At 37.2% G+C, this 23,660-nt stretch overlaps 1 long non-coding RNA gene across 1 annotated transcript; it reads left to right on the top strand.

Annotated features, from left to right (window-relative positions):
- Window positions 1-4,593: 4,593 nt before the first annotated feature.
- Window positions 4,594-19,882, top strand: LOC117654944 (uncharacterized). Its single transcript, XR_015732591.1, has 5 exons — window positions 4,594-4,728; window positions 5,432-5,568; window positions 8,773-8,891; window positions 18,792-18,848; window positions 19,714-19,882. It is a non-coding gene; the product is annotated as an uncharacterized LOC117654944 (long non-coding RNA).
- The last annotated feature ends 3,778 nt before the right edge of the window (window positions 19,883-23,660 follow it).

Below are 23,660 nucleotides of genomic sequence, written 5' to 3'. Positions count from 1 at the left end.
CTTAGTCAATAGATTTTCAGTGTCATATATATATATGTGTGTGTGTGTATGTGTGTGTGTGTGTGTGTGTATAGTTAATATTTCGGGTTTCTTCCCGTGTAATTGTGGATATATCCCTAAAAGGGTAGAAGCGACGTTTCGGCAGAATCCCATCTGCCATCATCAGGCTTATGTCAGCAGTCATTTTGCACGAAATATTAACTATACACACATACATACCCGTGAAAACTTACATATACACACACACACACACACACATATATATATATATATGACTCTGGACACTTCTATGAAAATAATTTTTCAGGTTCTGGAACTTTGTCTGAATTCCCAAACTCTGATTTAATTCTTCATATCATAACTCTAAAGACTTTAGAATACAAATTCCTCTTGTCCTTTTTGTCCAATTGTTAACGTTGTACAATTTTGTCCTGTTCTATAATGTATATGTTTATTTACTTGTTTCTTCCTAGAATCTGCTCAGGGAAATTCTACTAACTTTTATGTTTTGAACAAGCAGCTTGCTATGATTACAGTGACTCAAATATCACTTCAGCAAAGAAAAAAAAAAGATGTATTGCAACTTGTTTTACTTTAGTGAATGTTCGTGCTTTTACATTTATTAGCTTGTCTTTGTTTTAACTGGGATTCTAAATTTCCACCTGGTTGCTTGATGGTCTTAGAATTACTAAATTACTTTATTACCATATTGTAGCATTAGCAAGGAATGTTGGAACAATGCATTATATAGATATACATACATATGTGTATTTAAAAATATATAAACACATATATGTGTACGTACATACACACACAGACACACACACAGAGTAAAAAATACCCCTTAACTTTACAAATAAATTAGGCTTTTTAGATAGTTTAATTTCTAGCAAAGAATCTATTTTATCTATTCTAAATATGTATATTGTATACAGAGAATAAATGTCTTATGATGCAATAAGAAAATGGCTGCTTATTAAATAGGTTGATCATTGAATACCGACAGTTACTAATGTTCAGGTCAACAAAACTATATTTTGCCAAGTGCTGCTTTCATACATTTTCTTGTTTATTCTTGAACGGAAGAAATCTGCATTGTTTAAGATAGTGGGAGTGATAGCATATGTGGTGAATATACAGTATTTTGGGCAGAGAACATGCATTTTGTTTGTCTACCTGTGTAAAGTTTATGTTTAAACTTAAAATGCAGATTCCACCATATTGTTTTACTCTAATAGAAGAGAGCAGCTATCTGTTCAAATGGAACAATTGCATATTTTCTCTAATAGTTGCCCAGCCCTTGTTTCATTTTTAGATCTTTTCAAATGAGTCATAGATTTTGTGAAATATTTTGCATTTGATTATAGAATTGTAGTCGTGTTATAGACTACAGAGTAATAGCACTTCCAATTAATAAAAATGGCCTGAATGTAACATTAGAAATGTAGTGCATTTGTAGGACAGTATGTGAATGAACAAAGCAAGACCATAACTTGAAGTCTTCAAACAAAGTGACTACAGGTTTGGATTTTTAAGACTATTGAGATTAAATTTAAATGCAAAAGAAAAGAAAGCTGGAACTATTTGTTATGCATCCCTCTGTCCTGTTCTTGTTTTTGGAATCAAGTTCCAAATATACTCCGAAGTAAGCAAGCTTACTTGGAAATATAAATGTTTAAATGCTGAGTACATTTAACTAAATTTAATTGGATTATGTCTTCAATACCTATGCCTATCTCTTTTGCCATTTTTATTCCCCTGTATTGTTTTTGTTCTGCACTATTTTTCCATGGGATAAGGCAGTGATGGCTAACCTTTTTGCCCTCGCATCCAAAAGTGGGGGGAGCATGGGGGGTTTGCGCGCATGTGTGTCCACACCCATAATTCAATGCGCCCCGCACATGTGTGCATGACCCCCCTGCGCTCCCCCCACTTTTGGCACACGATGGCATGATGGGCCCGGTAGGCCTGTTTTTTGCCCTCCCCAGGCTCCAAGAAAGCTGGGGAGGGCGAAAACTGCTTCCCCACTCCCACAGAGGCCCTCTGGAGTCCAGAAACGGCCCGTTTCCTGACTTCCAGTGGGCCCAGAAGGCCCATTTTTCACCCTCCCCAGGCTCCAGAGGAACCTGGGAGGGCAAAAACTGCCTCTCCCCTCCCCCACCCGGAGGCCGGAAACAGCCCATTTCCTGACTTCCGGTGGGCTTGGAAGGGCCAAAAATCAGGTGGCCGGCACACGCATGCGTGCTGGAGCTGAGCTAGGGCAATGCTCGCATGCCCACAGATACGGTTCTGCGTGCCACCTGTGGCATGCGTGCCATAGGTTCGCCATCACCTATGGTATAAGGCTTTGGAGCATGCTGGATGAGGAATTCTGGGAGTGAAGTCCACATCTCTTAGAGTTTCCAAGCTTGAAAAACATTGCTTTAAAACCCATTGATCATCTTCCATTGGGTTTAGAAAGGGATGAGATTAGTGACAGTTAAATTCTCACATAGTTTTATGCTTCTGCAAATAACATTGAGAAGTTTGGATTATACAGAACAAAAGACAGCTCTGTATCTAAGGAAATAGTTTGCAAACCAAATTCTCAGCTTTAAGCCAATTGTTAGGGATCTTGTAGTTTCAACACAAGTAAGGGTTGAACTCAATGAACTTTTAAGTCTTTTTTTTAATTTGTATAATTCAGTATCAAAGAAATGGTAGTACAGTAGTCTAAGGCACCCTATTATTAAACTGGTTATTAAGACCAGCTGCCTGCAATTACTGCAGGTTCGAATCTCGCCAAGGCTCAAGGTTGACTCAGCCTTCCATCTTTTCTAAGGTAGGTAAATTGAGGACCCAGTTGTGGGGGCAATAAGCTGATTTTGTATAAATATACAAAAGAATGAAGGCTATTGCTTAGCGCATTGTAAGCCTCCCTGAGTCTCCGGAGAAGGGCGGCATATAAATCAAAAATAAATAAATAAAATAAAAAAATAAAGACATGAAAGAGAGACCATCACTTCTTGTTCAAATAACTGCTCAAAAACAATACAACGGGTTTTATGAAATAGGCTTGGGTAAGCAGAACAAAATGTAGCAGAAGAAGCCAATTGCACAAATTATTATAGCAATAATTACAAGACCAAAAGAGGCACAAGTTGCCCACTTCAAACATATGCTAACAGCATGATCATCGGTCTCCATCTTGGCTTCTGGCAACACTTGTTCGAGGCTGAAAATGGGCAGCAATCCTTTCAAACCTGGTCTTTGGCATGTCGGATATGTAAATTTTAATACTAAAAATGGAGGCCAACTGTGAACCATGATTATTCTTTTAAAAAATGGAAAACAGCTCTGGGAAGTGTCCCAAAGGTGCTTTTTTAACAGGTCACTGGAATTTCTTGTGGGTTTCTTTTCCCCTTGAAAATGTTTTACTGCTCATCCAAGAAGTTTCTTCAGTTCTCAAGAAGCTTCTTGGATGAGAAGTGAAACTTTTTCAAGGAAAAAACTCAAAAAAGTCCAGTTGCCTTTTGAAAAGCACCTTTGGAACAACCATGACCTGAATGATTAAGAATCTTCATGGATGCTCTGGGAAATTGATGGATAAATTCTCATAAAACAACATACAGGTAATTCTAATATTGGACTTTTCCTATTTATACTTATATCTACATAAGTTAGAATGATCAATTATTGTACTATTCTTAATTTATACTATGAAGCATACTTCAAGCACTTCTGATAAAAACAATCAAATAGCTTAATTTGGAACACTAATATGATCAATCGTGTAGTTATATAAGAAATTGATTATTATTTACTCCAGAAAGCCTACTCTTCTCTCAATGTGATTGAAAATACCTAAAGGAATATACGCATGTGCAACGTTACATACTTTGCACATGTGTATATTCCTTTAGATATCTTCAAGACACTTCTTCAATACTGACTCAACTCAGTGGAATTCTTATCTCTGTGGAAGAATCTCAGTTACAAAATCAGTTGCTTTCAAGATATGTGTGTAGAAATGTTTTAGTTGCTAAGTCTTGCTGACATTTTGAATGATTGCTGAAATTGACATGTCCTTATCACTTGACTAATCAAATAACCTCTCTGTTGTTTTCTTTCTTTTCTGGTCAAATCTCTTGCAAAAAAGGAAGGTAAAAGTAGAATCAATCTATATTCAGTTTTGAGTGAAAACTCTTTTGGTCACATTGTAAAAAGCAAATAAGGTGTGACTTTAGGTGTCATGAAGGAACATAACAATTGTAACTGAAGTTATGATTAGGAATTATATTATTATATATTACTCCAAAAGAGGCATTTGCTGGATTTTTTTTCCATAGATGGTAAAATAATTTAGGCAATTTTTAGTATAATTGCACTTGATAAATTCTTGGTCAACATATTGTGCTCCACCATAAATTCTGCACTGAATTATTCTCAATGAGATTATAGGATTTAATAGCCATTTGTGAAGTAAATTGGTCAAATAAAGACAACCTGTCTGACACTCAGGCCTGTCAAAACTGGCCGGAATAATCAGGATTTAAGAACGAAGTTAGTCTGAGCAACTGTATACATACTGCCCATTTATTTTATGTGGGACGTATAAGCTTGGTGCTGGGTGGAACCAGTTTTTCTTCTTTCCCAAATCATAAAAGGGGAGGTATCTCTGCAGCAGGAGCTACAGCTCTGCTAGTCAAGTCTGCATTGAAAGGCTTGCTTCTCTTTCCAGTTCCCCAGGTAAGAGGGCTTTCTTATATACTGTACCTTTCTGTCTTTTCTGTGAATGATTTTTTTTCTACCCCAGCTGGCATTATAGATAGAAAGCACTTTAGAAGACTCTGTCTTGATTGGGACTGGGTTCTGCATGAATCAGAGTGAAGATATTTTGCTTTGACGTTTAATCTCCTCAGATTTCAGGAGAGCAAGCAATTATTTCAGTAATGCTTAAAACTCAGGAAGAGCAAATCCATAGGAGAAATCAACGTTAGGGCTTGTCAAATTTTATTTGGTGCATGAATAGTGGTTATGAAAACTCATGCAGTTTATACATCTGTAGTAGCAGTATGAGTGCTTATTTGCTCCGTAATTAAGGAAGATGAATGAGAAACCAAAACTTTTTCCATTAAGGTCTCAAATTAGAGAATCTTATTTATCATATTTGAATTTTCTGCATAAAGAACCTAAGCATAGAGAACCTGTACAAATTCTCTGTATTGTTTGTTATGGGGCTGAAGTTGGGTGAGGCCAAATGGAAACTGGTGAAACCAGATTCTTAAGAAGAGGTTTGGAAATCTGATAGTTTTGTTTATCTAATCTTCTAAAGCAAGACTTGTGAGTTCTTTTTTAAAGTCAGTCTGGGTTTACTTCATGTCAAGAATTTTTGCAACTTTTTTATAGATAAAAAATAAGTCCATAACTATTTTTACTCCTTTTATCCTAGGTATCCTCCAGTCCAGCTTAGATTCAACTTAATTTATACTGATCTGACCTAAGAATTTTAGTGTGGAGCCTTGACAAATTAATTATATATTTTGTAATAACTGAACTGTTACTGAACAATGTCTTCAATTTTAAAAGGTAGGTTTCCTTTTTCATTTGGAAAAAGAAAAGGAAAGAAAACAAATCACCATAGGTGTCTTTTTGTGTCATATGAGATATAAATAAATAATCCCTTTTCTTCCTAGCACTGATACTGAATTTTATTGTTTTTGTCTTGCCTTGCATTCTGTATATCTAGCTATGCATACTATGACATGCTGAAAATGGGCAATTGTTAACATGAATGTTTCTAAAGAATAAAAATTAATTAAATTAATAATGTATTATTATTAATTAATAATATATTTTTTATATTTTATATTTTAAAATAATTTTAAAAATTAAAATTAAAAAATTAAAAAATAAAGAAAAAATCATTATTCAGTGGAGTTTTCAGATTTGAATTCCTCAGTCCTTTCCTATCTCACTTGAACTATTTCTGTATCACATAATCTTGGGAGTCCCACATAGTTTCAACTTGGAACTCATCTTCTATTTTCTTGTCTTTTTCAGAAGGTAATTCTTTTCTTCATTTTAGTTTTGTGTTCCATTTTGTTGTATCTCTGTTTTTCTACTGATAAGCTGGTTTCAAAATTCTTCCCAAATCATTAGTGAAAGACACTACTTTCAGTAGAAATGTAGTCTCTTCATCAGAATGCTGTAATTTCTTTGTAGATAAAAAACAAAGTTAATCATTAAACTGAACTTCAGCAATTAACAGATAATAGAGCAATAGTAGCAAAGGTTAAACAGTAGTCGCCTTAGTTTTGATTCACTGATTTTATTGTCCAGTGATTTATAACTTTCCTATGTTTTTCCATCATTTCATCCATTTTTTTTTCTTTTCCAAGGAAGGATTGTGGAAATTTCAAGGATAAAATAAGGATGACTTTTATGTGTCTAGAAAGTCCCATATACATACAAAGGGATACTTTGCCACACCATTTTTGAGGCCCTGTTCCTTTCTTTTTTTTAATTTAATTTTTGTTACTATAACAAATTGGTTTGGATTGATTCTAAGGTGTAACCTACTCTATATAAAATAAACTTATCCTCAGTATAAAAAGTAATGAGATTCACAAACCCAACCCAACCAACAAAAAGTGCTAGAGACAAAGATATAGTTACATTTGACTTTATGGAGCCTCTGGTAATTTACTTCTTACAACATATTAACTTCTGTTCTACTAGTTTCTTTTTGCTTTTAATCTAGATGCTTGCAGAAAAACAAAACAAAGAATGGAATTTGTCCCTGTTAACACTTTAGTTTTTATATTATTTATTCATTTAACTTATATACCACTCCATTAATGCTAAGTGTCTCACCAATTTAATACCGGTATAATAGGATTAAAAACCTAAACCAATTAATAGAACAATAACCAATCAATCTGATGAACCACTATGGCTAGGGGGCCTTTGCACACATTTGTGTTGTGCACCAATGTTGCTCTTTCTTGCCTGAGTTGGGAAGCCTTGATCATAGTAACTCTGCACCACGGATACTTCTCATTTGGATTATTGCCATGTGGTTATCTGGGACTGCCCCGGAATTTACAGTTGGTTGTTAATGCAGCAGTATGCAATGTTGGGCATCTCTAAATTTGCTCATATTATACACTTGTTACACTGGTTACCCTGCATTGGTTCCTAGTTCTCTTCTGTGAACAATTCAAGGTTATTACGTTTCAAGCTCTGTATGGCAGGAGACCAGGATATCTCTGGGACCGCCTCTCCCTGAGAACATCTGTCCTTCCCACCAGAATGGATAGGTTGGGCATGCTCCAGGTCCTTTCCCTTAAACATTTCCATCTTGTGAGTCCTCAGAAGTTTATGTGGCAGCCCCTGCCCTGTAGAACAACCCCCCTCACAGAGATTTGAAAGGCCCCTATTCTTCCACCTTTTTTGAGAACACCTAAAACCTGACTCTTGCCTCAGGCATCAGGTAAGGTCAGAGTGGGACAAAAAAATAGGTACATCAGAGAAGTGTGGTTATGGTGCCAGGTTTTCCTGTTTGAGTTTGATTGCTATTGGTTGTTACTGTTTATATTGCTTTAATTGTTTTATTGGTTATGAGCCTCCCAGAGTTGTTTCAAGATGAGCGGCTATACAAATATTTTAAATCCATAAATAAATTTGCAGTAGGTTAATCCATAGATCCATGGAATGCCTTTTTGTAGAGCCATGTTATTAAACTCTCTGCTCTCTTTCTTGGAGAGAGGCCATCGAATATCCAGAAAGTAAATAAATCTAATGAGAAGGATCAATGGTCCACAAAGGTGGCCTTCCTTTAGTACTGGGTCCTTCAGTAAGCCCTCTTTCTTACCAGCTGAGCATATTCTACCTCTATTCTAAGTACTCAGACATATTTAGACCCCTACCCATAAAGCCATATGCTTGTTTTCATGCTGAATATAGCTTAGCCAAATTTGGCCAAGTTCTTGCTTGGTCCTCTTGCACGATTCAGCAGAGTTACCTAACTTTAGCCTTTGGAATAGGAGTCTTTAGAGAAGGTAAGGACTTTTGAGATGATTTCAGCTACACAGTTAATGGTACTGAACACCTTTCGTACACCAGTTTCAGGGCTGTGTCTTTATTAGGTAGAATGACATCACCCGCTCAGATGGAATGGTGGAGAAACAGAACTAGTGTTGAAAGAAGGAATGGCTTATGCCATATTCTTCACCTAGACTAGTCTCCAATGTATAAATTTCCCTTTTGTAAAGTCCATGGAAATAGGGGACTGTGGCCCTTTAAACAACCTATCTGTACATACTATAAAGCTATTCTAATGCATGAGATTATATTGCATGTGGAGAAAGCATTCTCATGCAACATAATAATGATTTTGTGCAACTATCTAATGCTGGTCCTAACTGGAAATCTTAGATAAAACATATTTTTCCATCAAAGAGTAATCTTTTTTCATTTCAATTGCCACTAACCTGTTTCCCACGAGCAATAGTTAAAAAAAAACATCTACCAAATCAATCTTAATTGTTGGTCTTCTGTCCTCAAAGCTTGCCCTTGAGCTCTATCCTTCCTATGAAGTTTGAATAGCTATTCAGCACTACAACACATAGTATACAGGAAAATGTTGGCTTGCACTGAAAAGGCCTTTGAAAATGTCCTTGTTAGGAAATCAAGGCATATGATAGATTATTCCCTTCGTTCTCTACTTTTCTGATCTGTGAATGTCCCAGCTGATTTCCCTATATTCTGAAATCTCATTGCCATTCTTAGCATTTGGGCGAGAAGACAAAGACAAGAAAGATGAAAAGGACAAAGGAAAAGAACATAAAGACCATAAGGATGGAGACAAAAAGGACAAGAAAAAGAAAAAAGAGAAGAAGGAGAAAAAGGTAAGATGAGAATGGAAGAATAGAAATGGCTTCAGGTAAAAAAAAGTATCCATGCCTTCCATCACTTTTTGAGGGTGACCTTATAATGTATAACATTTTCTGTAGATCTAATTCAGCTCTTTATCTCCTTTCATTCTAGTGTAATGTATAGGTTAAGGTGTTGCATTAAGAATTAAAATGTAAATTCAAATTTTGTATTGTTCAAATTCACTCTCTATTATGGAAACTCCCAGGTAGTTCTCAACTTACCAAAATTGATTCAGTGACCGTTTATAGTTACAATGGCACTGAAAAAAGTGAGTTATGACTGTTTTTCACACTTATGACCATTGCAGCATCCCCATGGTCACATGATAAAAATTTGGATGCTTAGCAACTGCCATTTATTCATGAAGGTTGCAATGCCCCATGGTCATGTGATCACTTTTTGAGACCTTCTAACAAACAAATTCAAAGGGAAGCCAGATTCACTTAATAACTATGTTACTAACTTAACAAATAAAGTGATTCACTTAAAAACTGTGGGAAACGTCGTAAAAAGGGGGAAAATTCACTTAATGACTGCCTTCTTAGCAATGGAAATTTTTGGCTCAATTGTCATAAATCAAGGACTACTTTTTGATCTAGCCATCGACTGACCTCAACTTACATCATTTCCCTCTTGTAGGAAAGACTGAAGGAAGGAAGGTTGCCATGAGGATGTACTGTAAATCAAACAAAATTTAAATTACCCTACATGTCTTAAAACTTCAATACAGAAATAGTTTTCACAGAAATCTTATGGACTGGAAGGGAATTTATGGGATCATGAGCAATGCTTAAACCAGTATTCAAATGAATGTGAATTTTGTTAAATCATGGTTACATTCCTCAGTGTTAGCCAATTTCATCTGCTGAAGTGGAAGGCCGTATAAAAGCATACCACATTACAAATACAAATGCATATAAGAAGTGGCAGGAAAATCTTTTGTCATTAATTCACTTTTTTGTTGTCTGTTTTCCTCCTATTTGGCTCTTAGCCATGCTAAATTGTCAAACTGATACAATCTTGTAAGATTGGTTTAGTGAGCAGAGCTGATCATTTGTTCAAAAGAATCAGAAGCATCAGAAAGGTAGAGTTGCATCATAAATTAAAAATATCTATCTTGCTTCATAAACCCAGATGAGCTAATTTGGCAATGCTGCAGAGAACAGCTGGGTTAAAATGAATGGAAGAACAAGTAAAGGCAATACTGTTGTTATGTCTACCTAGCCAACCAGGAAAGTAATGTTGATGATGTCTTCCAAAAGAAAATGTTCAGAGAGACATGAAGTTAGTAATGATGGGGAACTTTAATTGCTCTGGCAGCTGTTGGAAAACAAACCCTGCTAAGCATGGTACTTCTGGGCACTTTCCCTTTTGTCTTCTCTTTGACAGAGTAAAAGATGAAAAAGAGAATAAACCGTCCTTGTTTTGATCTAATCAATAGAAAATAATTAGTTGGATAGTGGAAGTAGGAGGAACATTGGAGGAAAGCAACCATGTAATGCTGTAGTTCTTGGTTTTAAAGGAAACTATAAGTGAAGGCCACAATAACATGGACTTCAGAAAAAAGGAATAAACTTAGATCAATTATAAATTGATCCCAGGAGAAATGGGCTGGAAATAAGAATTAGTGAAGACACAGATATATTAAAAGCAAGAAGTAGTAATAAGGATAAAAAATGGAAGATGGCAAACAAAGAGAAGTGCAAAGTTCAGATCAAATGCATAAATATACTGTACCTATCACGATAACAGTGCTTGCAGAAAAGATTTGGGAATTGCAGTTGGGTGCAAATTGAATATGAGAAAGAGAAGAAAATTCAATTTTTTGACTGCATCAACCAACGTATAAATTTCCATTCCAAGTAATCATTCTAATCTATTCTGCTTTAGAATACAAGACCACTTTTTATTGCCTCGGTTCTGGGCACTAAACCTGTAGAATTCATAGAAAATGGAATAGGATAAATGAAGGGTTACAAAGGTGATTGGAAGTCAAAATTAAGACCTGTGAAGAGAGATTGGAGCTGGCTTTATGTAATCCTGAACTAAAGGAGATAAAATAGCATTCTTCAAATACTTGAAGAAATATCTCATAGCAAAAGATCAAAATTTGCTCTCTTTCATCCCATATCCTGTAGGAGACAGGATAATGAATTTCAGTTAGTGGAAGACAGATTCTGGTTGAATGTTAGAGGCAAAAAACCATTTCTAACAGTAAGAGCATTCTGACAGGTGAACCAATTAGCCATAGAGATGATGGATACCCCTTCACTGGATGTTTTCGAGTAGAAGTTTAGACAACCATTTGTCTGGGAAACTAATATTTTGCATTCTTACACTGAGCAGGAAAAGTTGAGCTCAATCTGAAGGACTTCTTCCAGCCCAGTAATTGCATTCTACATCAGCCACTGTGGCAAGGTTTTACTAAAATTTTCACTTAATCTTCAGGCCTTCAGAACTTTCATATTTGAGGCCTGGCAGCAAGTATTTTCTATGAAGAGTAAATATATGTGGATAAATATGTCTGAGAGCAATGGTCTCAATGCATTGGCTTCTCTCTGAGACAGCTTAACATCTCTTACTCAAAATTATCCTGGGTGGCAAGGAGAAAGGATTGAAAGGTGAAAATCAGTGAAAGGTTTAAGATAAATGAAGATGACTAGAGGCCTTGTGAAGAAGGCAAATCATCATTAAGGGTGGTCTGAAACATCAAAACATCAATCAGAAACATCAATTTAAAAATGTATACATGGAAATATACTTTCCATGCATTTTCCTATTTAGATCAAGGTAGAGTTTCTTTTCCATTTCTCCTGACTCAGTCTCAGTTCGCTTCAATGTTTTTATGAAATCTGTAATGCTCAGAAAATGTTTTTGGAGCTAAATATTAGGCATCTTCTGAATTGTGGAGAACTAAAACTTCTGTGTTTTCAAAATATATTGAGGGAATACACTGTGGGAATTTGAAGCAATGGAAAATGTGGTCAGTGTGATAGTTGTGGTCAGCAAATTTTCCCCAATTGTCACACATCATTTTCCAAAAATGTGGAAGACTGCACTGGTAAGCAGATTTAATAACTAATGTGTGGATCAACCTGTCATATTCAATTCACATTAATGCTTGGCTATTATGATGGAAGAGAAAGTGCAAGACAAACTGCCTCCAATATTGAGTGATTAATAATCACTCATGTAGTAGAACTTTCCTCTTCTTTCCACCTACCTCCACCCATGCATCTCCAAAAATCTTTCCATGGATCCTTTAACTTTCCAGATCAGATTCTGGGAGGAAGAAAGCTCAACTGGCAAATGCCATTCTATCAACAGACAAGCACATTTGGATCTGTCTCCTACTGTGATCCCTTTTGTGTGCATATTTGAGGGGATATAAACATGCCTCGGATAATAGAGTAGGAGGAAAACTGTCCAAAATTGTCTAAGTGCAGAAGGCATAATGCAGAAAGCTTTTTAGAAGAATGCATCTAAAATCAGTTAGTGAAGAGAGATTCTTGGTAAGGGTGGAGAAGAAGTGTGTGTTAATCTAATCCAAAGTCTGACTTTTGTATTGAGTTTTTATGTACTGTGATAACATGCCAAGCATTAATCTCATCTCAGCACTGAGTTGTTTTAAATCTTTTATGAACAATTCAAGTTCAGTTGGCTCTTTCTTCCCTGTTATGAATATGAGTCAGCCTGGACCCAGCCAAGTTAACTAAAACAAAAAGTTAAATAGGAAGAGGCACTGGGCATGTAAGAATTTCCTTTGCAAAACATGGATTAAAGAAGGAAGTCATTCAAAGGCTACATTGTGAATGAGCTTTCAGAGTAGAGTAAGAATGAGATAGAAAGTTTGCCTTTTAAACATTTACCTTCTTATACCTCAGCATTTTATGGCATAGGGCATGCTAATATGTACTGAAGGTATGGAAAAAAGGTACTGAATGGTGCGCTTCAGTTCTTTTTTTCCTCTGAAGGGGTGTGGCAACTTTGATTCATTCATAACAAACGCTCAGTGAGATGTATTCATTAGTCAATGCATTTAATAACTCTTGTCACATAACTTTCTATTTACTGTACATGAAGTCCATGGAAAAATTGCTGAGAAAAGGATCCCACCCATTTAACAACTAAGTGGTGATAAATTCTAGCCTATAGGAGCTCCACGTGATAATCTGCATCATCATGCCACAAGGAAAGTCCCATAATTACACCTGTCCAAAGCTACCCCCTCCCTTTAAATGAGCTAATTACTATAGTAGTCTGAGCTGGCAAAAAGGGACATTGTGATTAGACTTTGAACTTTGGCTGGGAAGTCCTGGATTAACTTCTATAACCACACAGGGTCGGTACTGGAGGGCATGGGTGCTCAACAGTGTAAGTGTTCTGGGTAATGTCTGATTTTGCTTTTTCAGGAATCTAGTCATTGTTTTAACTATTTGTGTGAACTAAGCCCTCACATTAAGCCATGATGTGATTCATTTCTTTGGATACAACTTGTTCTATGTATGCAGTCATTGTAGTTTATTAACCCAGACTTAAAATTTAGGTGCTGTGTGAACCCAGCAACGAGTCTAGATTAGTTTATGAACTTGTTCTGAAGGTAGAGTTGGCTAACCCATGCCTATGCTCAGTCTGGGATTCAAAATATGAATAATGTCCGAGTATTATTTAATACAGAAAGATGCCACCCAAAATCCATGGACCACTTTTACTCCTCTCAAAGTGCTAATAAAGAAATTGAGCGTTCTAACTGGAATTGCATTGCTTTCTATAGCAAGAGGTTAGGACAGCTGTATTCCAAGATTAATACCAAGAGCTTTGGGTTCTTGTACAACAGTAATTTAAGACCCTAAACACAAAATCAAGCAGTAAAAGAGTCATTAGTAATCAGCTCACACTTATTTCATCACACATTCAAACTTGCATGCCATCTCTCAACCAGGTTGGCCAAACTTTAGTCTTGGGAAAGACAGATGCAGAACCTCAGATGTGTTCCAGCAAGCTTTCTGATTCTATATTTTTATACCATTCTTATTTACTTTAGCACAGGATGCACTGTTTATGGGTTTGTCTCTGGGTGCATATTTTTTTCAGTGTACTCTGCCATTAAGCTATTTTCAGAATTGGATATTAAGCCTTTCCAGACACCTAAACCCAGACGATTTCCCATTCTTCCCATCTTTGAGATGATGGGCTCTTTGTTATACTATCAACCTGTTCTTTTCTGCTGTCAATTACTTAGAGTTCATTGTGACTCTACTTTAGTTCTTACTTGTTTCGGTAACAACGCAGCACCCTAACTCCCTTCCCCAGTTTCTGCTAAAGTAGCAACAGCATGACATTGTTTTCCCAAACTGGCATAACCACTTCTCCGATCTACACCTTTCTTCTTTCTTTGCCATCTGCTCCATGTTACCCTATATTTTTGCTGCCACCACCTCATTCTACCCTTCCCTAAATCAGCTGCATCCTGGGCTAGAGAACAAAACTAAGTCAAACATGGGATAGGATGAGCCTTCTTCTAAGCCTGGCTGTGTGTCCTGTCCTACAGTATCTGCCAACAGTCATGAACAATTTCCTCTGCTGAACTATATTAATTAATTTATCAATTATTAAATTTTTTACGCCACCCATCTCACTGATATAGTCCTGGTTCCCCTTCTCACCTCTCTTAATTGATATCTTCTCATTTGGCTCATCTCCATTTGTCCCTATTTTGCTTCATGCTGGTGCTGTTGCCATCTATTCTATGCCCCCTTCTGGTCAATTTACATTGCATTTGTGCCCCTGGCCCCATTTTCTAACTGTTCTACTCCAGCCACTCCTGTCTCTCATCCAATTTTTATCATGTTCTACTGGTTTTACCTTCCTTCACTCCACTTTTTCTTTCCCTTTGCTTTTCCACTCCAGCCTGTTCCCCCTGTTCCAGTCTCCATCTTGTCTACCCATCCAACTGACTTAAGGATGGGTAAAGCAAAAGCAACCAGAAAAAAACCCCACAAAAAACAAAATAGGATTGATACACTGAGATGGTTTTATTTTTACAGGAGGTGGAGAGCAAACATAGAGCTTGTTACCGTTTCCCCCCAAAAATAAGACATCCCCTGATAATAAGCCCAATTGGGCTTTTGAGCACATCCCTGAAAATAAGCCCTCCTCAAAAATAAGCCCTCCTCAAAAATAAGCCCTCCTCAAAAATATTTAAACACGTGCGCAGCCGGTCCCCGCCATTTCCTCTGGTTAGGGTTAGGGAGACAGAGCTGGAAATCAGGTAAGATGGCAAGAGGAGCCCTATCTTGCTCCACACACCCCAAAATAGTAAGACCTCCCCCAAAATAAGGCCAAGCGCTTATTTCGGGGTTAAAAAAATATAAGACAGGGTCTTATTTTCGGGGAAACACGGTATAACAGAGATTGTCTCTGCCTCCTCCCTATATTTTTACTTTGTATGTGTATGAGATATTTATTTTACAATAGTTGCTCTTTGCCCAGTGTTCTTTCAAAGGTAGGGAATAGTGGGAAAGGAAGAGGTCCGTGTGATTCATTTGAAACTCATGGCTACTAAGTGGAGATGGGGAACAGAGAGCATTTTTTAAGAAAGGAGCAAACTGGGCTTCTTATCCTTCATCCTTACAGGTGCAAATCCCTAATTTGCTATTGTGGGGACAAGAAAACTATAAACAGCTTGCCAGGAGATAGATGTATTTGTTACTGTGCATACTGTGACTCTCTGTGCTGTGAATTGTATTGTTCCCCAAACTAAGTTTTAAGTCTTCAGTGAGAAAGCAAGGATTACATTGATTTCATTTGACGGATTCTGCTTTGGAATGGAATTGCAAGAATATAAAATCTGTGGGTTGCATTTATCTTTATTAGACATCACTTGAATAGATTTTACATAATATGCACAATATTTTATTGTATCACGGCATAAATGTGAGTTCCAATATAGTAAGAGAACTGAATTCCTTTAAAAGTTTTATGGATTTAGTCTTTTAGATAGCTTTAACAATTTTTAGGTTCTGCTCATTTTTATAGATTAAAAGGCTTTTATAGAACTACAAACCTAGACATGGCTTAGTTTTATACATTTTAGTTAGAATTTATTTCTACTTGTCTATTTTATTATACTGTATTATACATATGCCAGTCATTAACTAAAAAAACCCATCTTTCTTTTGTGTTTCAAGTAAACTAATATAATTCTTTTACATTCTATAATAGTTTTTTCTCCATCTATTTTTAAATTACTTCTGGAGACTGGAGGGCCAATTCAGTTTGTATCTTTCAGTTGAACTAAAATTGCATACCATGATTCAACCCAACAGTCAGTACTTCTCTGGTTGTTTTGTAACAAATTGGTAAGGATTTCTGACTCCTAATTACTTCATAATTCCAAAAACACTATTAATCAATTAGTGATTAATATCAATATATTATCATGATATATGATGATATATATCATTATCATATATATGATAATGATAATAATCATTATCATTGTCAACTTGGATAACCAGACTCTTTGATGGATCTTAAGAGTGTCACTACACACACGTACAGGTAATTGCTTCTATAAATGTGACATCTGCCCTCTCTTAATTTATTGCACTTCACAGTTCAATAGCGAGGCTTAGTCTGAATGATTATCGGATACTTAATGCTACAGTCTAATAGATCTTTAATATAAAGAGCAGAGACAGGATATTTTCCTTTTTTTATTACTGTCATTGCTTTCCCTCTTAAAAGAAAAAAAAAAGATCCTTCACTATATTACTTCAAAAAAAACTAGGAAAAAAACTTTTTTGCCCCTTATTCTTCTTGCCTAATGACTGAGATGATTTTCTGGGCTAAAACTTAGCTTTTTCCAATGTAAAAAGTAAAATACATGTAGGCCAATAATAGAATGGCTTACAGCAATTAGGACAAGAACAGAAGACCCATGGGAAAATTATAATATATTCAAAGTTTGAACGCATTGATGTTGTTCAATGAAAAGATTACAGTGGGCTGGCCTCACCTAAGTATAATTTGGGCAGAAGATTGGCAATTCTGTGACTGAAAATCAAGGGAATTATTCTCTCTCTCTGTCATGTATGAGTACTGAAGCATGTGGAATGCTGTTACCTTTGGACCGAAGTGGTACCTATTTGACTACTTGCATTTGCATGCTTTTGAACTGCTAGGTTGGCAAGCAGTTCTTGAGCTGGGGCAAGAATGGGAGCTCACCCTGACAAGGAGTACTTGGGTCACAAACTGTCAATCTTCTCATTGACAAGCCCAGCATTTTATAATACACACACACACACACACACACACACTGTGTGTGTAATATATATATCATGTAAGATTGAGAGTATCTTGGTGACGTTTCGACGAGGTCCCACTCGTCATCTTCAGGCTGGTGTCTTCGGCTTCATGTTTGTGCGAGGAAAGCGTGATTGGAGCTGCGGTCTCTCTATAAATACTGGTGAGGAGGTGTGGGGTGCTGGCTTTGTTGCTGTGAGCTGTGTTGTTACATCTTGATGAGTTGATGTTTGCAGATTAGTCAGCTGTTTTGTAACATCCTATGTGGGTGAGGTCCTTGATGTGTGCCCATTAGTCTTTTGTGTTTTAATGACCTGGGTAATGGGCTGTGTGTTAACATCCTGAGTTCTAGTGTTGTGACCTCATCGAAACATCGCCAAGATACTCTCAATCTTACACGGGAAAAGACCCAAATACACCAAAACTTGCATACCTCTACCCGTGAAAATCTACGAAAACAAATACACACACACACACACACACACACACACACACACACACACACACATATATATACATACTTTATATATATATATAATATATATTCAGATATTAATTGTCCCTTATCAAACTGAAAGGCTGTTTGGCAGAGTGTCATCAGATCACCCAAACCTTCAAGTTTTCCACATTTTTCTTAAAGTTCTTAATAAAATAGCTTCTTGAGTTCTTCGTTTAGGAGTCAGAATGAAATGCATAGATATAGAAGAGATATGTCTAGCTTAGCCATACTAGAAAAAGATCTTGGAAGAGTAACTGGTTACAAACTGAATGTGAGTTCTGTGGGTGTAGAAAAACAATTCACTTCAATTTTAGGTTGCTGCAGAGTATAGTTGTCCTATCGGAGGCAGTGATGATCTTACTTTATCCTTCTATGAAACATTGGTTCAGATGCTAAGCATCAAACTTTAAGATGACTCAGATAAATCGGGACAGGTTCAGAGAAGGGTATAATCTGAGGCCTGGAAATTAAGTTCTATCCCAAGAGATAGAAGTAACTGAAAATATTCAGGAAAAATTGAACGTGGTATAACAACACTCTTCAAGTATCTGAAATTTAATCAAGGCATGGTTTGTACTGCCCCAAAGCATAAGAAACTGAATAATGGATCTACATTAGAGGAGAGCAACTTCTGATTTATTTTAAGAGACAAAGTATTTGTAGCAATAAGAACAGTTTTACAGTTGGAAGAGTTAACAGGAGACGACATGAGTTTTCTCTCACTGGATATATTCAGGTAGTGATTGAAAATCAGGGATGTTTTCATATGGATCCTTGCGCTGAATAGGGGTTGGAATAGATGACTTAAATGACCCCTTCCAACTCTCTGATTGTCTCTCCGCCAAGCTCATTACTGCCAGTTTTACTGCGAGCAACCCTCTAAATTTGTATGTGGGATTATTTTCCTATTGTAAGTATAGATGGCAGGGCCTGAATATGGGACTTTCTGGGTGAAAAATAAGGACTCTACCATTTAGGTACCGGCTGTCACATATAATGTAAGTTGATTTGCAAATTCCATGTTTTATCCTGCTGTTGGCCTAATCTCTTGGGTTTTATTTTCTAGCATGGGCAAGATGACGACAGCTCCAGCAGCAGCAGCTCTGACAGTGATTCTGGCAAGGTAAAACAAATTGAATAGATACAATAGATCAGTGATGGTGAACCTTTTCTGGACCGAGTGCCCAAAGCGCATGTGTGCACACAGAAATGCACATGTGCGTGGCTGAATCCCCAAAATGCAATGCGTGCCCAGCCCCCGTGCACATCCCCTGGGCCCTGCGCATGTGTGTGTGGTCCACCATGCTCCCAGCCCCCCCCATGCGCATGCGGCCCCCTGTTCGTTCCCTGCCCCCCGCGCATGCGCGGGAGAGACCGGCTGGTGGGAGGCGCACTCGCATGCGCAGCGGAGCTGAACTGGGGCGACGGCTCGCATGCCATCAGAGAGGGCGCTGCATGCCACCTCTGGCCCGTGTGCCATAGGTTCGCCATTACGGCGATAGATCGAAGAGAAATGTATCAATAATTAGAGTTGCCAATTATTTTCACCAGCTTGGTGTTCCCAGATGTGTGGCATTTCATCAACTCCCAGACAGCAAGGACGGGCAATTTATGGAATTTTTAGAGTTGAAGGTGGATTATCAATATGAAATGTTATCAGTTAAAAAAGGCTGTTTTTAGCTACTACTATTAATAGCCTTTCTGCAGTCCTGCTAGAAAATAACTTTCCACTAGCGGTGTAGAAAACATTTAAAGCTGCAAAAGTTCCAACTTTGAAACATCTCACACTCCAAAATCCAAATTCTGGCTTCCAGCCTAATCAAAGTAATATAAATTGAAGTGAGCTATTCTCACTAAAGCAGAGTCAGGCCTGTTTTGCTTTCGTCCCTCCCTCCCTCCCTCCCTTTGTCTCTGCAGGACTATCATATTGAAAGGATAAAAGATTCCTCAATTTAAGCTCAAACAATGCTTTTCTTTTAATCACACAGACTCACAGTGGAGATAAGAAGAAAAAGGAAAAGAAATGACTTTGAGGCAGCCCACACCTTCCAGCTGAATTGAAGTTCAACTAGTGAAGGGTATTTGGGCATAGGGAGAGAAACAAAAATTATGTTCATTTTCTTCAAAATAAAATGTCTTTATTTTGGTTTATCTTAACATGCTTGTTTCATATTTTTTTTTTCATTTTTACTTATTTGACTGTGGCTTCATGTTAGGAATGATCAATAAATGAATGGGACCTATAATGAAACATACACACCCTTATGCTCTTGTTCAAGGTACTGCTGTAATAGGTTAACCAACTAATCTTGTCTTCTTACAGGTTATTGCATTCCAATTCCATATTTAGTTTTTCATCTTTCACCCAACAGACATTGGTTAATTGTTCTCACTGTCAGAAAATTTCTCCTTATTTCTAGGTTGAATTGCTCCTTGATCAGTTTCCATCCATCATTTCTTGTCTGGCCTTCAGGTGCTTTGGAAAATAGCTTGACATCTTCCTCTCTGTGGCAGCCCCTCAAATATTGGAATACTGCTATCATGTCTCCCCTGGTCCTTCTCTTCACTAGACTAGCCATGCCCAATTCCTTTGACCATTCTTCATATGCTTTAGTCTCCAGTCCCCTAATCATCCTGGTTGCTCTTCTCTGCACTTTTTCTAGAGTCTCAACATCTTTTTTATACTGTGGTAACCAAAACTGGATGCAGTATTCTAGGTGTGGTCTTACTAAGGCTTTATAGAATAGTATTAGTACCTCACTTGATTTTGATTGTATCCCTCTGTTAATGCAATTTAGGATTACATTGGCTTTTTTGGCTGCTGCTGCACACCTCTGGCTCATATTTAACTGGTTGTCCACTAAGACTCCATGATCCCTCTCACAGTTACTGCTATTAAGCCTGGTTTCACCCAGTCTATATGTGTACTTTCTATATGTGTTTTTCTGGCCTAAGTGTAAGACTTTACTTTTCTCTACATTGAATTTCATTTTGTTAGATAGGGCCCAGTGTTCAAGTCTGTCAAGATCCATCTGGATCTTGAGCCTATCATCTAAGGTGTTAGCTATTCCTGCCAGCTTAGTATCATCTGCAAATTTGGTAATTTCCTCTTCCATTCACTCATCTAAGTCATTTATGAAGATATTGAAGAATACTGGGCCTAAGACAGAACCTTGTGGTACCCCACTGCTTACTTCCCTCCATGTAGACGTAGACCCATTAAGGACTACTCGTTGAGTATGGTTTGTCAGCCAGTTATGAATTCATCTGGTGGTGATACTATCTATCCCACTTTTGTCTAGCTTACCAAGAAGTAGGTTGTGGTCTGCTTTGTTGAATGCCTTGCTGAAGTCTTAAGTATATTATGTCCACAGTATTTCGCTGGTCTACTAATTTAGTCATTATATTAAAGAATAGGGTTTCTTGCATCAGCAGGGGGTTGGACTAGAAGACCTTCAAGGCCCCTTCCAAATCTGTTATTCTGTTTTTCTGTCATTTAATAATATTCCATCATTAATGATCATATTCAATCTGCACTACTCTAGGAATAGTTCATCTGCAGAACATGACCTATGAAGATGACTGTATTCAGGGCAGGACATTACACTTACTTAAAATAAAAACTCAGCGTTGAATGGGTATTATTCAATATGTGAATGGTGATGAAATTCAATGGTGAAAAAAGTAAGGTTCTACATTTAGGTAAGAAAAACAAAATGCATGGGTACAGTATATATGGTACCTCGCTCAATAGTAGTAACTGTGAGACGGATGCTGGAGTCCTAGAGGGCAATCATTTAAATATGAGCCAGCATGTGCAGCAGCTGGCAAAAAAGCCAACACAGTTCTAGGCTGCATAAACAGAGGAATAGAATCAAGATCACTTGAAGTGTTAATACCACTTTATAATGCCTTGGTAAGGCCAGGCTTGGAATACTGCATCCAGTTTTGGTTGCCACAATATAAAAAGTATGTTGAGATTCTAGAAAGAGTGCAGAGAAGAGCAACAAAGATGATTAGGGGACTGGAGGCTAAAACATATGAAGAATGGTTGCAGGAACTGGATATGTCTAGTCTTATGTCTACACTTAAGGACTATCATTAAGTGTTGTACCTTATGATTCTTGATGATCATATCTTTTCTTTTATGTACGCTGAGAGCACCAAGACAAATTTGCACCAAGACAAATTCCTTGTGTGTCCAATCACACTTGGCTAATAAAAAATTCTATTCTATTCTATTCTATTATGAAAAGAAGGACTGGGGTGACATGATAGCAATGTTCCAATATCTCCGGGGCTGCCACAAAGAAGAGGGAATCAAGCTATTCTCCAAAGCACCTGAGGGCAGGACAAGAAGCAATGGGTGGAAACTAATCAAGGAGAGAAGCAATCTAGAACTAAGGAGAAATTTCCTGATAGAACAATTAATCAGTGGAATAACTTGCCTCCAGAAGATGTGAATGCTCCAACACTGGAAGTTTTTAAGAAGATATTGGATAAACATTTGTCTGAAGTAGTGTAGGCTTTCCTGCCTAGGCAGGGGGTTGGACTAGAAGACCTCCAAGGTCCCTTCCAACTCTGTTATCCTGTATTCTGTAATGAAGCAGTGATGTCATATTATTTATGAGGACAAGTTTAAGTAAGGAACTGAAATAGCAATTGCATGCTGGCAATTAAACCTAGCAATTACATGAACAGGTAACCTTACATGGGGACTGAATGCTACAAAATATAGTGGCAGTCATTTAAATGGCTTTAAGGTTAGATCAGTGGAAGTTCATATAACCAGTGTGAACAATATATTAATATGGTACATCCATGATTAAAGAAAGTATATCAAGCCATGGTTAAAATCAGCCTTGTAAAATAAACCAGACTAAGAAACCAAAGCCATTTAAATATGAAACTACTTTTATTGGAACCATTCTATAGCCAGGGTACAATGGCAATTAGGACCAGAATTACTGTCATTAGGTGACATAGTCATAGATCATGGTTCATGTGGCAGTGTTGCTTAATGACAGCAGTCTTGGCAGTCCTCGTTGCTGTTGTTAAGCAGGGACCTCATATGATTGACTTCCAACTTCCTGTCAGCTTCACCATTGATTTTGCTTGTGGGAAGCTGGCAAAAAACATAGGAGATCTTGTTCACGTAATTGCAGTTTGCTGCAATATTGTAATTGCCAGCTAGGCATCAAACATGATTAGTGATCATCTGAATGTAGGGATGCTGTGATGGCCAGAACTCCAAGGATTGATCATAAGTCCCCCCTAATTCAGAACCATCATAAGTCATTGCTGAACCATCATTGCTGAACAAGTAGTTGTAACCTGAAGAATACCTGTATTATCAGAATCTTGCAAGTTTGGATGGGTTTCCGTCCTTCTCCCTTGTGTGAATTAGGGACTCAAGCTGCGCTTATCTCATTGTTGCCTTTGTAGTGGCTCTTTCTCCTTCTAGGCCATTCCCTAAGTCCTTTACAGTTAACACCATTAATTCAATTGATTTATATAGTACATTGTGTCATAAAGTATTCACACAGGCGGGATTTGTAAATTCACATTAACTACCTAATTCTGCTTCAGAGTATGCAAACCCAATTAAAACCTGTTGGTGGAAGATAGCAGCAGGAAAAGACTATTTTTCTCTGTTCTTGGTATCACTTTGTCATTCTTACTGAAGTAATGATATACTATTTTTTTTTCTATTTTTGAATAAGAAGTGTTATTCTTAGCATTCTTCACTTATCTCATTTTATCTTATTTTGACCTTTAGCTGCCTTAACCTCATATTTAACAATCCAGGCTACCAGTCCACTTTATCAACACACAGATACACACACAGACACACAGACAATTTTTGCCCAAGCAAGGTGAAATAAATAAAAAAAAGAACTGCCATGATAATGTGAGCTTGGAGGAGAATTCATCC

The sequence above is a fragment of the Pantherophis guttatus genome, chromosome 2, assembly GCF_059756535.1.
Source record: "Pantherophis guttatus breed Tessera chromosome 2, ASM5975653v1, whole genome shotgun sequence".
In the NCBI taxonomy this organism is placed as follows: Eukaryota; Metazoa; Chordata; class Lepidosauria; order Squamata; family Colubridae; genus Pantherophis; species Pantherophis guttatus.
Note: the sequence above shows the minus strand (reverse complement) of the source record. Positions and strands in the feature narration are given on the sequence as shown.